The sequence below is a fragment of the Thalassophryne amazonica genome, chromosome 19 (genome assembly GCF_902500255.1).
Source record: "Thalassophryne amazonica chromosome 19, fThaAma1.1, whole genome shotgun sequence".
Classification (NCBI taxonomy): domain Eukaryota; kingdom Metazoa; phylum Chordata; class Actinopteri; order Batrachoidiformes; family Batrachoididae; genus Thalassophryne; species Thalassophryne amazonica.
The window spans coordinates 50,728,223-50,743,394 of NC_047121.1; the positions used below are offsets into that span (position 1 = coordinate 50,728,223).

Consider the following 15,172-nt stretch of genomic DNA (forward strand, 5'->3'; position numbering starts at 1 on the left):
CAGATGGAAAAGTCGGAGTGGACATTTTGGACGGAAACTTACTCATGCGGATTCAATTCTACCCTGTGCGGAAAAAATCCTGGATATGGCCACTATTGCATCATTTAGTAAAAGTACATATTCTAATGTATTTTACCAGTGAATATTTTTGTGGTGAATATTCTGCCTTGGAAATTATTCAACTTGGAAAACTGAATTTTTCGTATGGGAAAGTCTGGACATTTCTGTCCAAAATTCAACTGCTTGATATATTTTCTAGATAAACAAATAGTTTTTGTTTGTTATTTTTTTTATTTACAGGTTCTTCATTCTAATAAGGCCAGAAATATAAGGCCAATTTCGGTGCAACCCCAGCACTCTACGATACCGTGAAAATGCCCTTATAGGCTTACGTGGCTGTGATTGGAGAAATTGTGCACAGTGCAAGCTTTGCATTTTGCATCACTACTCTTAGCTTCATAGTGGAGTAGAGCAGAGAAGAATTTTCTTTCATCCAAACAGATCAAATCCAGGCTTGCATCTCAGATGTACCTTCTGGCAATTTGTAGCTAAACTTTCAGGTCTTCTTTTTATAAAATCCTCCTCTGTACCACTTCATCATGAAGATGGATAACTGGTGATACAAAATGCAACGCCTGCACTGTGCACAATTTCTGCCATATTGTTTTGTATTTCTTTGTAATTGATGTAAATAAAGTCCGAAACATATTCAGTGGCAGCTTCACCATCAGAGAGCCTCGTCCACAACCGCCACAAAAGACTCCAAGCTGTCATTGATGTTAAAGGGGGCAACACGTCATTAAGGATAGAGGTATGTAAACTTTTGATCAGGGTCATTTGGGTAGTTTGTGTTGTCATTATGATTTAAAAAGAGGAAACCTGGTTGTTTGACAATAAATGGCTTCACCCAACCACTAACCATGAGTGAAAAAAAAAGTTTTTGTGTTGTCATTCATATTCTCTGAAAAATGGCCAAAAAAACAAAAATTCCACCAGGGTATGTAAACTTTTGAGCTCAACTGTAATTGCCTTTACCTCATTGGTAGAACACTGCAGAATATTATTACTGTCAGGGCTTGAGTTTTGTTGCTTTTGTGTTATCAGGGTTTTGGTTTGTTTATTCTCTTGTTAGGATTGTTCTGCTTGGGTCTGTCTGTCTCTGTTTCTCTTGTCTCTCTCTTGGTTCTTGGTGATGGCTGTTTCTCTTTCTCTCTCTGGCCACGCCCTGCTTCTGGTGCTTTCCATGTGCACCTGTTCCTGATTGCCACCTGGGGTTTTATAAGCTCCCTGTGTGGTATTGTTCTCCTCCAGTTTGTCGTGCCTTGTGCCTGCATTCCAGCTCTGTAGCTGTATTCTTGTTCCTGCCTGCCTCATAGTGTGTACCTGACCTCCTGCCTGTTGCTTTGACCACGCCACTTTGCCTGATGATTTCAGTACTGCTTGGACTGCCTGCTCATGTACCGACCACTGCTTTCTCCTTCAGTAAAGATTACCAACATTCAGAGCTGCCTGCTAGAGCTGTGCATTTGTGTCCTACCATTCCTGAGCATCCCGCCTGTCAATTATCCTGGAAAGCTCCATGTCCCCCATCTATTTCTTTATGATTTAAAGATCTCATGTTGTTCTTAAAATCTGAAAAAAAAAAGCTTAGTCTTAGAGGGAGGACTGAAAGTGTGGCAACCATTTATTTTTTTTATCTTTGATCTTTGAAAAATATTGGACCTGAATGAAATGATCATCATGGGAACATGTTTTTCATTATTAATGAATTTATTTATTTTTATTTATTTTAATTATTTGAGGGCCTATGGTTGGTATATTGGTGTTGAGTATTTGTGAAGGTTCAGGTTGTGGCACATTTACGTATTTCTAATTTCTTTATGTTTTAACTTTGTAAGTGATGTGCAGGTATTTTGTTTTTTGTTTCTTTTTAAAACAAATAAATAAATAAATGTTTGGGGGGGAAAAAGAAGAAGATTTGAATTTTTTTTGTACATGCACCAAATACCAACCATTGAGAGGAACCCAGATCTGGCACAAAGTTGAGTGCTGCTCTAGTTTTTGAAAGACATCAGAAAGGGGGTACTACACAAAATAATGCCCTTCAGATATAAGAAAACTATAGAAAAGAGTGAGTAAGCAAAAGTGCAGTCTGAGCAGTTGACTTTACATTAGAGTCAGTCATTTTCATGTCTTGCTAAAGACATTGCTCTGATAGCGATTATATCAAAATACTTCATGATCATCAAACTAAATTGACACTGGCCTTGAGGCAGCTTTGCTGTGATTTGGCACTATATAAATGAAATGAAGATGAAAAAAATAAATATGGCCCATTTTTGAGCTGAATTGCTTCAATAGATAAATAATCTGACTCACACCCATCATAGAATTGGCCAAATTCTAGTCCAGAAACCCAAACCTGGCATTAACACGTGTTATCAAATCTGGACCAGAACGTATGGACGTTGTGACCCGCCTCACAGGATTTCTTTTTTATTATCAGCGTTAGGTTTTGTTTGATAACAATAATTTAGGTTGACTGCAGAACAGTTACGTTCCTGCTGATAAATGACATTCAACGTGTGTGGCATCCCCAACCATTCCCTCATAACGAGAATTTATGTCCTGAAAAGAAAAAAAAAAATCCCCCACATTTGTCGTGTTGACACAACTACAAAGAGCAGTGGAATACAAATCATTTTGGCGTGATTCAGCATTCACCATTTTACTTATTCAACTTGTTATTTCCACACAGATGTCGCAACATAAATGAAAGTCACAAATCCACCTGAAAGCAAACGAGGGAAGGACGGGCGATCACAATGCATCGTTCAGAGCATTTCGCCCTCATTCCCAAGCAGACTGGGTAATAATGTTGTGTATTATGCACTTGTCTAAGGGGGAGTGTGAGGAATGAATCAGTGAGGCTTTCATGCCATCGAGTGCCAGCTGCCTTGCAGCGCCGCGCTCACAGCCTTGAATCGCACATTGAGCTGCTCTCTTGACATAAAAGCACAGTGAAAAAAATAGCCTTGATTTCTTTTTCGACTGCCGCTGAATGGGCTGCACGGTGCCGTGGATGACTTAAGTGGTCAGCGGCAGCGTTGCATGGCTTTTTGCTATTGTTCCTGAATGAGAGGAGGTGCGACTGATAATTAACTTGACTTGCAGGCTGAGTTCTGGTTTGAAATGACAGAAAAAAGAGCTTTAAAATTGCATTTTTTCCTCCACTATTGAGGTGTAGAATGTCAATCAAAGCCTTGATAAGGATTTTGCACAAAGATCTTTTCAGTGTCAGCAGATGTGACTTTTTTCCTTTAAAATGTAAAGGGAAGTCAATACAGAGAGATGATGTTCAGTTCAGGAAGATACAAGGCTGCAAGGAAAGATTATTTCACCAACATTAGTCTTTACATTTAATAATTTATTCATTTAAATATGTTAAACAACAAACAGCACAAAATGCCAATAATTGTTTTATTTTAGAAATTGTTCATCTAACTCTGACTAATGAAATGTGTAAAATCTTATAACTAATTGGGTATTGAAAAATATGCAGAGCACAAATTCTTCTAAAACATTTCAAATATAAACTAGATACTTTTTGCTGCATTTGTTAAATCTGACTAAATTACAAGTAACATGGTCCGACACAAAAATATAAATGTCGCAATGTGGTTTTAATCATCTTTAAACAGATTTTCATTCACTTTATTTGCCCTTTGTAAGCTTGTTTGAAACAGTCATAAACCAGTGGTTAACTGATTTAAACTATGTAATTTTGGGTGAGAAGCTTGAATATCTGGGAGGGACTCTGAGTAGAGCCACTGCTTCTTTGCATCCAAAGGAGCCAGCTGAGGTACTTCGTGCATCTGCTGATGATGCCCCGTACTGATCTCGCTCAATCGGTCTTCCAGGCACATCCAACTGGGTGGAGGCCCTGAAAAAGACCCAGGACACATGGGAGGGATTATATTTCCCAGCTGTCTTGGGAAAGCCTGGGAATCCCCCAGGAACATTTAGAGAACTTGGCCAAGGATAGGGAAATGTGGAGTGAGCTGCTTGTTTACTGCCACTACAACCCGGATAAGCAGCAGAAAATGAATGAATGAATGTGTCTCTATTACACACACACACACACACACACACACACACACACACAAAAACAAGTTTGCCAAATGTATCCAATACTATACCTTTGGTTTAGAACTGTTTCACAAACAGTAAATTTAGATTAAAACCTGTTTAAAGCAGATTTAGAGCCATATTATCTTTAACTTTGTCACATTTATTAGCAGCAAAAATATCTGGTTTCATCATATTTGAAATGATTTAGAAGAAGATGATTATTTCTTTTGTCATTGTACAAACATAAAAAAAGCTACTTTTTTATTGAGGTTACCACAGTGGATCATCCATATCTAGTAGGAAATTCAAGACTTTTATGGATTGTACATCCATATGCAAACCACAGACACAAAGCAAGTTGTCTGTGGGGGACTGAAGCCAGGATTGTCCTATTGTTAGATCATTTCTATTTTACCAAGATTACAGACAGTGTAATGCTTTTCCATGTGATGGAGATCTGTGTAAATCAGTCTCTTTTAAACCAGTCTGAAGGAATTTAAAAGCATTTTAATCCCCTGTACTTGGTGTAGAACCATTTGAACCCAGTTGAACTCAACGGGCCTCATTAATCAATATCTTCTTAAGAATCTTCTTATATTTCTTCTTAAATTGTCCCTAAGAAGGTTCTTAAGAAAACTACATCAGATTCATCAACATGTTCTTAAACGGCAGAATTGTTTGCAGCTGTGTTCGTAAATTGATGAATCTCATCTCCTCGTAAACTGAAAGTGCGTGCACGGTGAGTTTAATTAACATATGATTAGCATAAGTAACAGCCCATCAATGCCCATAAAAGGGCATGAGACTGCACGGCCATGAGCAGATGCAGAGTTCACAAAGAGCAAACAAAATGCTGAAAGCAAAAGTCAAATCAATTTCAGCACAGCAGGCAAAGAGAAAAAATATCTGTGGCATTTCAGAGGGAGAGGTACTGCTACAGGAAATCAGTCGACAAGAAATCGTTCAATTTAAAATCCGACGCCAAAAAAACATGTGAAAATCCTGACGGGAGATGCAGCAGACTGGAGGAGGAACAGCAGACACCCAAAAGCTGTGAGAGTTGGAGCAGTGCATCGGGCCATCATCGGAAGACGGTACTCTCAGGTAGGTTATGGGAAAAATCTAAATCATTTTATATTTAATTTTCCCCCACCCTACTTTTCAGGAGTACCATCAACTTAGTGTCTGAATCCAGTCCTGCGCCCCGAGGCAGCGCTTCCATCCCCTCCCTGTGCGGCTGCTACACCACGTGATTAATGTTTAAAGCCCAGGTTACACATAGACGGTTTTGTTGGCGGGCAGTACGTAGACCGAAGTTCGTGGTAGTTCCGGCTGTTTTCACAGTGGAAAGGGGCGGCGCATTTCGCCGGCGTTTTGAGCGCCGTACTAGCCACAAATGCGCAGATAAAACGCCGCTAAATCCGCCGAATAAAGCGGCGTTTTGACGCCGTAGCATCCGGCACACGTCAGGCAATGGGGGTTAATACCCAGTTCTATCCTTTACAATCGCAGGTTAAGATGCGCGTGAGAATGGCGGTGTTCTGCTGCCGCCGATAATGCCCTGTGTACCGCTGGATTTATCCAGGCAAATCCTGCGTTACTCCAGGAACTTTTGCATATAGGCACCACCCCCAGAGTATAACAGGCTGAAGCAGCTGTCACTTCAGGGGGAGAGAGCTCATCTCTCAGCACATCTCTCAGCCTTTTATTCTCCTTTCCTTTTCCCCTCCTCAACGTGTTGCTCGTCTCCACTACAGGGCTCTCTGCTTCTGAACCAGACCTCTTGGTAAGTCCTTGCCGCTGCCAAATTTCTTTTAGGAGGCATACTGGAGCTTCTCTGCAAAAATATCTGGAGCTGGCCGCAAGTGAGAGAGCTGCATGCAGCATGCTAGCGTTTTTATACTGACCGCCACCTATCGGCCGTTTGGAACACCGTTAACCGGGAGGTGGCGTTTAGAATGACGTACTGTCCGCTAGCGCCGCCGTTTTGTCTGCCTCTGTCGCCGGTTAAAACGCCTTTGAGGACACCGATGTGGGCTCTATCGCCATTTTACACGCCGTTGGTTAGGGATACAATGCCGGCCGCCAATTACGGCAGTGTAAACTGCGGCACTACAGGAAGGAGCAGGATGACACGGTGATTAAAAAGTATCAAACGCCATTGTTCGCGTTGTCTCTGTCATCACGCGAATTCTCTGGGAGTGCTCCCGGAATTATTCGACATGTTGAATAATTTTTTCGACGATTCCCGGTAAAGCCGGAACTAAGCCACACCCCCTACTGCCGGCGTTGACAACGGCGTTTCATCCTTAAGACGGCCAAAAACTCTTCCGGGACGCTTCCGGGAGCTCTTACCGTCTATGTGTAAATGGGGCTTAAGTGTTGGTACACTATAAAAAGTGAAGTTCACCAGCTGCTGTGAAAATATGGGTTAATTTATCAGTTAACTCACCTTAAAGATGAGCCAAGACAACAGATAGCTTTAAGTTCAGATTTTGAAAACGTACAAACTTGAGTCCAATATACTAAACTTGCTATTACAAGTGGAGTAAATGAGAAGACACAAGTTCACTTAACTTAATGGGGCTATCATTTTTTACAGTGTACATTTAACTCATTTTAATATAAAAAAAATACTCTGTAAATTACCAAAACATAATACATAATAATGAACAGAGATATCATAGAAATATCACTGCAATATTGTATTTTAATGACCTTCACATAAGCAGACAACCGCAACCAATGTGACAAGTCGGCACTGAAACGTGCGTCAGAGTTCTCCTGAGTGTTGGTTGGATTTGTTCTTACCCAAGAACAAATCCTGGATAGGAAAACATTCATGAATGCTACAACCACGTAAAAAACCTCAAAGCAGGTTTTAGGAACAAATTTGTTCTTAAGAAGGGTTCGTGAATGAGGCCCAATGTGTTCAGATCAGACACACAGCAAAGAAAAAAATATCTACCAAACAGCATCAGTTAGACACACGACGTCAGCTACCTGAGGACACAGCGTCCAGGCAGGTAGGGACGTGGACACGGACTGAGCTCAACATGATGGTAGTCAGTGTGATGTCGATTGATCCAGGACGTCGTGAGAGAACAGAGAAGTTTCAGAAGAAGTCGGTTTCAGCATTTTATCCGGATATTCCGCTGTTAAAGGAGATTTTTTTTAATGAAAGACGTGTGGGCGGATTGCAGCGTCGGGACGCAGCCGCCGCGACGCTCCGCCACAGGAAAAACACCTCCGTTGGAAGCCTTAAGGACAAGTTGGAACATCTCTAGCTGATAAACAATTTCTCATATACTCACTCCACTGAAAGCCATCAAAAGCCAACTGGATTTTAACAAATGGTTATTAACACGGAGGTGTTTTTCCTGTGCCGCCGCGCCGCGTCGGCTGCGTCCCGACGCGCGGACCCGTCCGCACGTCTTTCATTAAAAAAATCTCCTTTAACAGTGGAATATCCGGATAAAATGCTGAAACCGACTTCTTCTGAAACGTCTCTGTTCTCTCACGACTTCCTGGATCAATAGAGCCTGAAATGTGGAGGTTTTCAGCTTGAAACAGGCTGATGACGCTGCCTGAGAGCGCTGCGCGACGTCTCGCACCGTGAAAAGTCCTTAAAGCGACAGAATCACCTCAAAATCTCTCATCAGCTGTTAAAATTTTCACTGAAAACCAGCTTAATTTTTCGAACCATGTCCACTTCGATGTGTCTCACAGGTTTAGAAAAAATTTTGATCAAACAAAGCGCCAGTCTCTCAGCAACTTCTCAGACAAAGGAATTCCGACGAGGGGCTGGACGACTCCTCCCACAAGGAGTGCTCACAGGCGAATGACGTCACCGACAGGCGTGGAAAAACTCACGCATGCGCACGAGGGTTCAAGCATGTCTGACGTAAAAACATATGAATGAAATCCATATAGTTTTTGAAAATAAAAAGGACCTATACTTTACGGACAGCCCTCGTATTTAAGAACCTGCAACAAGTCAAAATTGTGGCATTTTTTTATGTAAAAAACTTCATTATTAAAGTGCTCAAAATAATTTTCTTTCATTCAGCTAACATCTTTTAATTACAACTGTACTATAAATTATATTAAAACGACATCTGCGAACAGAAGAAAGAGTGAAATAACTGCACAAAACACAATCATTTGGCATTTACATGTAACTCTTTGCAGCGACAGCGTTCATCCTTGTTTCATTTACTGTTAGCGGAGGTGAAAAATGTCGCTGAAGGCGTGTTGAAGGATGTTTGGCGGCAGTATGCCACAGCTATAGGAGCTAGCCACGAGCCAGCAGGCAAAATGGATTAAGTCAGCATGAAAAGTGAAAACACCAAAGTCTTTCCAGGCATCAGAGAAGCAAACACGATGGCAAGAGACCACTGAGGACACACTAAAAGAACCGCATGCATAACAGCAAAAATACAACAACCGTCTTCATGGATGAGTGAAATATAGACACAAATTATCATTGATTATGTATCATTTTTACTGATTGGTCATTGAATAAAATCCAACTTTTACAAGATTCCTCTAGATTACTTCCCCCATCCATGATGGTTAAGAGGGGCACCTAGTTTAAGAGGAAAAAAAAAAAAAGCAACCATTGTGTCTCTCCATTACATTGTACTGCAGGACAAATATCCTCTACATGACAGCCCTCCGCTGGGTTCAAAGAAGGTCAAGTCAGGTCTGGGAGTATGCACTTATACCGTCCAGTGCCAGAATCCACCACACTGCAGAACCACCTGAGGGGTCCTGGATAGTCCACAGGCAGATCACTGATCCATGTAAACCTCCCGAAGCAGGCATCTACAGCAGTGTTCAGAATAATAGTAGTGCTATGTGACTAAAAAGATTAATCCAGATTTTGAGTATATTTCTTATTGTTACATGGGATGTTTCCCATGTAACAATAAGAAATATATGCACATTAAGATAAGATATATAAGATATATGCACATTCTTAAGGCTATCAATTGGGCTATTAGTAAAAAAGAAAGTAGAAAAGGGGGTGTTCACAATAATAGTAGTGTGGCATTCAGTCAGTGAGTTCGTCAATTTTGTGGAACAAATAGGTGTGAATCAGGTGTCCCCTATTTAAGGATGAAGCCAGCACCTGTTGAACATGCTTTTCTCTTTGAAAGTCTGAGGAAAATGGGACGTTCAAGACATTGTTCAGAAGAACAGCGTAGTTTGATTACAAAGTTGATTGGAGAGGGGAAAACTTATACACAGGTGCAAAAAATTATAGGCTGTTCATCTACAATGATCTCCAATGCTTTAAAATGGACAAAAAAAAAAAAAAAAAAAACAGACACGTGGAAGAAAATGGAGAACAACCATCAAAATGGGTAGAAGAATAGCCAGAATGGCAAAGGCTTACCCATTGATCAGCTCCAGGATGATCAAAGACAGTCTGGAGTTACCTGTAAGTGCTGTGACAGTTAGAAGACGCCTGTGTGAAGCTAATTTATTTGCAAGAATCCCCCGCAAAGTCCCTCTGTTAAATAAAAGACGTGCAGAAGAGGTACAATTTGCCAAACAATACATCAACTGGCCTAAAGAGAAATGGAGGAATATTTTGTGGACTGATGAGAGTACAATTGTTCTTTTTGGGTCCAAGGACTGCAGACAGTTTGTGAGACGACCCCCAAACTCTGAATTCAAGCCACAGTTCACAGTGAAGACAGTGAAGCATGGTGGTGCAAGCATCATGATATGGGCATGTTTCTCCTACTATGGTGTTGGGCCTATATATCGCATACCAGGTATCATGGATCAGTTTGGATATGTCAAAACACTTGAAGAGGTCATGTTGCCTTATGCTGAAGAGGACATGCCCTTGAAATGGGTGTTTCAACTAGACAATGACCCCAAGCACACTAGTAAACCAGCAAAATCTTGGTTCCAAACCAACAAAATTAATGCCTCGCAGATGTTAAGAAATCATGAAAAACTGTGGTTATACAACTAAATACTAGTTTAGTGATTCACAGGATTGCTAAAAAAGCAGTTTGAACATAATAGTTTTGAGTTTGTAGCGTCAACAGCAGATGCTATTATTGTGAACACCCCCTTTTCTACTTTTTTTTACTAATAGCCCAATTTCATAGCCTTAAGAGCGTGCATATCATGAATGCTTGGTCTTGTTGGATTTGTGAGAATCTACTGGTACCTTGTTTCCCATGTAACAATAAGAAATATACTCAAAACCTGGATTAATCTTTTTAGTCACATAGCACTACTATTATTCTGAACACTACTGTATGTGCTGCAGCCAGGTCAAAGGCCGGCATTGTTGGAGACCTCAACACTAAACTGTCTGAGTGCACCACATGACCAAAATGTCCTAGATTATATTCCTTCACAATGCAAGTAGCCTCATGAGTCTCCCCAAGCAACCATTCGTCTGACAAACACTCACCAGCCGCTTTATTAGGTACACCTGCTCAATTTCTTCTTAACACATAGTTAATCAGCAAATCACATGGCAGCAACTCAATGTCTTTAGGCACCTATATGTGGTGAAGACAGCTTACTGAAGTTTAAACAGAGAATCAGAATGGGGACAAAGGGGGATTTAAGTGAGTCTGAAGGTGGCGGGGTTGTTGGTGCCAGACAGGCTGGTCTGAGCATTTCAGAAACTGCTGATGCACTGGGATGTTCACACACAACCATCTCTAAGGTTTACAGAGAATGAACTGAGGAAGAGAAGATATCCAGTTAGTGGCAGTTGAGTGGGTGAAAAGGCCTTGTTGAGGACAGAGGTGAATGGACAGTCTGGTTGAATGGATGACTGTGTGATGCCGTCATGTCAATATGGCCAACATCTCTGTGGACTCTTTCCAACACCTTGTTGAATCATGCCATGAAGAATTAAGACATTTCTGAAGGCAAAAGGGGACCCAACCCGGTACTAGAGAAACTGGTTCAGAGCCACATCACAACAAGCCTGCCACCCATACTTGACCCACATCAGTTCATATACAGAGCAAACTGGTCCACAGAGGATGCCAAAGCTACAGCCCTCCACACCACAATAACACACCTGGAACAGCGAGGGAGCTACAACTTCAGCTCTGCTTTTAATACCATCACACCAAACAGACTGGTCACAAAACATCTGGACTTAGGACTCTCACAACACATCTGCTGCTGGATCAGAGACTTTCTGACAGACCACCCTCAGCAAGTCAGAGAAGGACTCCATCTCTCCTCAGCACTGGCTCCCCTCAGGGCTGTGTGCTAAGCCCCCAACTCTACACTCTGTACACCCACAACTGCACTCTCACCCACCTGAGTAATGACATCATTAGGTTTCTGATGACACCACCGTGGTGGGGCTCATCTCGGGAGGGGTGGAGACTGTATACCAGGAGGAGGTCTGGGGGCTGTCAGTATGGTGTGCAGATAACAACCTGATCCTCAACACATCTAAGACAAAAGAACTAATAATAGATTTCAGGAGAAATAAACTGGACATTCAGCCAATCTGCATGAAAGGAGAATAGGTGAAGAGGGTCTCAGACTTCAGGTTCCTGGGCACTGACATTAAGGAGGACCTGATCTGGATAGCAAACACCATTGTGCTCCTGAGAAAGGCTCAACACAGACGGTTCTTCCTGAGACGTCTCAGGAAGAACAAACTGTCAGAGCGGCTGTTGGTGGTCTTCTACCAATGCAGCGTGTCTGTCCTGACCTACAGCATGACGCTGTGGTTCACCAGCTGCACTGTTGCTGAGAGGAAAACGCCCCAGTGGGTCATCAACATCGCCCAAATACTCACTGGTTGCCCTCTCCCTCTCTTGAGGCCATCTACAGGCATCCTCAGAGACTCCTCCCACCCTGGTCATCATGTTTGAACTGTGACCCTCAGAGAGAACCATCAGGTCCAAAACTACCAAACTGAAGAATAGTTCTTACACAGTGGTTAGTGGTTAAGGTGTTGGGCTTGAGACCAGAAGATCCTGGGTTCAAATCCCCGCCTGACTGGAAAATCACAAAGGGCCCTTGGGCAAGGTCTTTAATCCCCTATTGCTCCTGGTGTGTAGTGAGTGCCTTGTATGGCAGCACCCTGACATCGGGGTGAATGTGAGGCATTATTGTAAAGCACTTTGAGCATCTGATGCAGATGGAAAAGCGCTATATAAATGCAGTCCATTTACCATTCTTACACCAGAGCTATCACTGCACTGAACAAACTAAATAATACTTCAACACTCAATACAGATGTGCAGTATTCTTTAGTGTTAATTGTATAGTTTTTAAACTTTTTATTAATAACTTAGAGTCTGTTTGTTGTATATTTGTTTTTATTTGTTTTTATCTCTGGTGTCTCTTGAACAGCACTGAAATGGAGTCTCTACCTCAATTTCATTGCACTTTTATACAACCCCAATTCCAATGAAGTTGGGGCGTTGTGTAAAATGCAAATATTCAATTGAATACACCACAAAGACAAGATATTTAATGTTCAAACTGATAAACTTTATTGTTTTTTGTGCAAATATTTGCTAATTTTGAAATGGATGCCTGCAACACATTTCAAAAAAGTTGGGACAGGGGCAACAAAAGACTGGTAAAGTTGATGAATGCTCAAGAACACCTAACTGGAAACAGGTGAGTATCATGACTGGGTATAAAAGGAGCATCCCCAAAAGTCTCAGACGTTCACAAGCAAAGATGGGGTGAGGATCACCACTTTGTGAATAACTGTGTGAAAAAAATAATCAAACAGTTTAAGAACAATGTCTCTCAACATTCAATTGCAAGCAATTTAGGGATTCCATCATCTACAGTACATAATATAATCGGAAGATTCAGAGAATATGGAGAACTTTCTACACGTAAGCAGCAAGGCCGAAAACCAACACTGAATGCCCGTGACCTTCAGTCACTCAGGCGGCACTGCATTAAAAAGAGACATCATTGTGTAAAGGATCTTACCGCGTGGGCTCAGGAACACTTCAGAAAACCATTGTCAGTTAACACAGTTCGTTGCTACATCTACAAGTACAAGTTAAAACTCTACCATACAAAGTGAAAGCCATACGTCAACAACATCCAGAAACGCCGCCGCCTTCTCTCGGCATGAGCTCATTTGAAATGGACAGATGCAAAGTGGAAAAGTGTGCTGTGGTCTGATGAGTCCACATTTCAGATTGTTTTTGGAAATCATGGACGTCGTGTCCTCTGGACAAAAGAGGAAAAAGACCATCCAGACTGTTACCAGCGCAAAGTTCAAAAGCCAGCATCTGTGATGGTATGGGGGTGTGTTAGTGCCCATGGCATGGACAACTTACACATCTGTGATGGCACCATCAATGCTGAAAGGTACATCCAGGTTTTGGAGCAACACATGCTGCCATCCAAGCAACGTCTTTTTCAGGGACATCCCTGCTTATTTCAGCAAGACAATGCCAAGCCACATTCTGCACGTGTTACAACAGCGTGGCTTTGTAGTAAAAGAGTGCGGGTACTAGACTGGCCTCCCTCACTCCAGACCTGTCGCCCATTAAAAATGTGTGGCGCATTATGAAGTGCAAAATACGACAACGGAGACCCCGGACTGTTGAACAACTGAAGTCGTACATCAAGCAAGAATGGGAAAGAATTCCACCTACAAAGCTTCAACAATTAGTGTCCTCAGTTCCCAAACGCTTATTGAGTGTTGTTAGAAGGAAAGGTGATGTAACACAGTGGTAAACATACCACTGTCCCAGCTTTTTTGAAACATGTTGCAGTCATCCATTTCAAAATGAGCAAATATTTGCTCAAAAACAAAAAAGTCTATCAGTTTGAACATTAAATATCTCGTCTTTGTGGTGTATTCAATTGAATATACACTCAACAAAAATATAAATGCAACACTTTTGGTTTTGCTCCCATTTTGTATAAGATGAACTCAAAGATCTAAAACTTTTTCCACATACACAATATCACCATTTCCCTCAAATATTGTTCACAAACCAGTCTAAATCTGTGATAGTGAGCACTTCTCCTTTGCTGAGATAATCCATCCCACCTCACAGGTGTGCCATATCAAGATGCTGATTAGACACCATGATTAGTGCACAGGTGTGCCTTAGACTGTCCACAATAAAAGGCCACTCTGAAAGGTACAGTTTTGTTTTATTGGGGGGGGGGGGAGATACCAGTCAGTATCTGGTGTGACCACCATTTGCCTCATGCAGTGCAACACATCTCCTTCGCATAGAGTTGATCAGGTTGTCAATTGTGGCCTGTGGAATGTTGGTCCACTCCTCTTCAATGGCTGTGCGAAGTTGCGACGACGAACTGGAGTCAGGTCGAGACCCCGATGAGGACGATGAGCATGCAGATGAGCTTCCCTGAGACGGTTTCTGACAGTTTGTGCAGAAATTCTTTGGTTATGCAAACCGATTGTTTCAGCAGCTGTCCGAGTGGTTGGTCTCAGACGATCTTGGAGGTGAACAAGCTGGATGTGGAGGTCCTGGGCTGGTGTGGTTACACGTGGTCTGCGGTTGTGAGGCTGGTTGGATGTACTGCCAAATTCTCTGAAACGCCTTTGGAGACGGCTTATGGTAGAGAAATGAACATTCAATACACGAGCAACAGCTCTGGTTGACATTCCTGCTGTCAGCATGCCAATTGCACATTCCCTCAAATCTTGCAACATCTGTGGCATTGTGCTGTGTGATAAAACTGCACCTTTCAGAGTGGCCTTTTATTGTGGGCAGTCTAAGGCACACCTGTGCACTAATCATGGTGTCTAATCAGCATCTTGATATGGCACACCTGTGAGGTGGGATGGATTATCTCAGCAAAGGAGAAGTGCTCACTATCACAGATTTAGACTGGTTTGTGAACAATATTTGAGGGAAATGGTGATATTGTGTATGTGGAAAAAGTTTTAGATCTTTGAGTTCATCTCAAACAAAATTGGAGCAAAACCAAAAGTGTTGCATTTATATTTTTGTTGAGTAGGTTGAAGAGGATTTGAAAATCATTGGATTCTGTTTTTATTTACATTTTACACAATGTC

The 15,172-nt window shown here is 41.8% G+C and overlaps 1 protein-coding gene across 1 annotated transcript in view; it reads right to left on the minus strand.

Moving 5' to 3' along the window:
- Positions 1-15,172, minus strand: part of syt14a (synaptotagmin XIVa) — a 107,350-nt gene that overhangs the window by 10,446 nt on the left and 81,732 nt on the right. The gene's annotated exons all lie outside the window — the stretch shown is intronic.